The following is a 2,258-nucleotide window of genomic DNA, read 5'->3' as shown; positions in this document are numbered from 1 at the left end:
ACTTCACCTGACTGCTGTGACTTTTCAAATACCATGGAGAATGTCTTGGTGACTACATCAGCCCATTCCTTCAGGACTCTGACATGCACCTCATCAGGTCTGATAGACTTGCATACATTCAGGCACCTCAGGTGGTCACAAACCTTATCTTCACTTACAGTGGGAAGGACTTTTCCCCTTTCGTTCCTGTCTTGTTGTCCTTCAACTCAGTTGGTGTGAGGGGGAAGCTTTAGCAGCCTCTCACAGAAGCCAACTCTGTAACCCCCAACCAGTACAAAAACCTTGCCATGCAGACCCAGTAGATAGCAGTACTTCCTGAAGAACACCTCAGCCTGTGGGAATGAAAGGGAAGGTTGGTGACAAGGATTGTAGGTCCACTCAGGTGACTTGCAGCTGGGTTGTTGGGAAACACCTATGTCATACTAGAGTGCTGCTTGGCCTTGTGTGCTCGACAAGCAGCACACCCACACTTAGATACCAGAGGCCTGGGACACATGCGGAGGCATCTCTCACATCCCTGCCCTGCTGCAGGAAGGGACAAAGAAAAGCTGCTCTGTGACTCATGGGAAATTAGACACAGAAACAGGTTAAACATAAAAATGTAATGTGATAAATTCCACATGCTTTCTGGAAGAGGGAGATCATCTTGGGCCTGCATTGTCAATTGTTGTGCTGCTTGAATCATCGCTGCCTGTGTGCCTCTGCTCAGCTGCTGCTTCAAAGATTCACCAGGTTTTCAGGTAAAGAGAATAAATTTACTCTTGGCAATTCAGCCATGGTTTGTGGATGTTCCTGTGTCCTGACTCTTTCAACTGATACGTGACCCTAAACATGTAGTCCCCAGGTGAGCCATGGCAGATGCTCTGCTGAAGGGAGATAAGGCTGCACGGGGAGGAGGTCCCTGATGTCCATGTCCACTGATGCTGACCAGAGATGCTAGATCAGGTGATGGAGGGGAGTCAGAGTAGGGAATCTGGGCCATCTCCAAGGCTATTCAGCAATTCCCAGTTCCTGCCATCATTTGAACACATACTCTTTGGACCCTGCTGCCCAGCACAACTGCAGCCAAAGGAAAAGAAGCATTCTTCCCCAAGATCTTGAGGGACTGTTAACCTCCCCAGAGACTCCCTCCTGCCCACACTTCCTCTCTTCAGCACCGCAGTTCTCAGTATTCCTGTTCAAACGATGTGCTACACTGACAAGGGACTATTTCTAAGCAGAGACACAGCAAGGCAAGGACTGGTGACCATTGGCTGTGGATTAACAAGGGATGTTTTCATGAACTTCCAGAGGCACTGCCTGAAAGAGGACTTGCTGCAGTGTATGCCAGCCTCCAGAGGCTCTCGCAGAGATCAAGGGTTCCCCAGTGACCCCATCAGTTTCCCTCCAAAGAATAGCATTCTCGCCCAGCAGTCACGATGCAGATGAAAAGACCACCTAAGGGATGCAGGCAGGTTTGTGGTAATTTTTTATTTAGTCTAAAGTGGGAAATGAGTTCAGTCCAAGAGAAAGTCACCAGGAGCAGCTAAAGAATCTGTTTTCCTTTTCCTGTGGCTGAGTTCTCAAAGGGCGTTTGTTGACCTGCCCAGTAAAGACAGACAGGCCAGCAGGTCCCTCCAGGATGGTCTCTGGCATTATCAAAGCAGACTTGGAGAGGAGCACAGGACAATAAAGGAAAGAGAGAAGAAGAGTGAGTGGAAAACAAGAAAGTTTGACATTGGCCATGTAGTCAGAGAGCCCTCAGGCTGGTCAGGTGCTCTTAAAATAATTGCACAAAGTTCAGTCCTCTGTCCAGTACCACGTTCTGAGATCCTGTGAGACCTTGTTTTAGATAGTCGTCGGCATCTTTAGCAGGGGAGGCAAGTTCTGCCACAGTAGCGGTTGGTGATGCAGGAGAGGTCAAAGCCCCCAGAGTTGATGGGCACGCCCTCACAGCTCAGGATGCTGCCAACAGCAGCGGAGGTGGAGGAGCCCACAACGGTGTTCTGTGGGAAGGAGCTGAGGATGGGTCCAGGCAAGGTCACCACCACAGGGGAGGGCTGGATGGCGACGGTGGAGCTCTGGCACTGCCGCACACAGGGCTCATTGCAGCTGTTGGCCAGCGGGGTTGGGCCACAGGGCTGGCAGCAGGGTACACGCAGGGCTGGCAGCAGGGTATGCACGGGGTGACGCAGGACAGGTCGTTTTTCTGGAGGTGCACCTGGGAGAAAAGACAGAGAGGAAGAAAATGATGGGGATGCCTGAGGAGCAGCCAGACA

General features: G+C 51.1%; 1 pseudogene; it reads right to left on the bottom strand.

The window, feature by feature from the left end:
• Positions 1-1,847: 1,847 nt before the first annotated feature.
• Positions 1,848-2,200, bottom strand: LOC104269873 (annotated as a pseudogene).
• Positions 2,201-2,258: the final 58 nt, after the last annotated feature.

Source organism: Apaloderma vittatum, unplaced genomic scaffold (assembly GCF_000703405.1).
Source record: "Apaloderma vittatum isolate BGI_N311 unplaced genomic scaffold, ASM70340v1 scaffold17364, whole genome shotgun sequence".
Classification (NCBI taxonomy): Eukaryota; Metazoa; Chordata; class Aves; order Trogoniformes; family Trogonidae; genus Apaloderma; species Apaloderma vittatum.
This window is presented reverse-complemented; position numbering and strand designations above follow the sequence as displayed.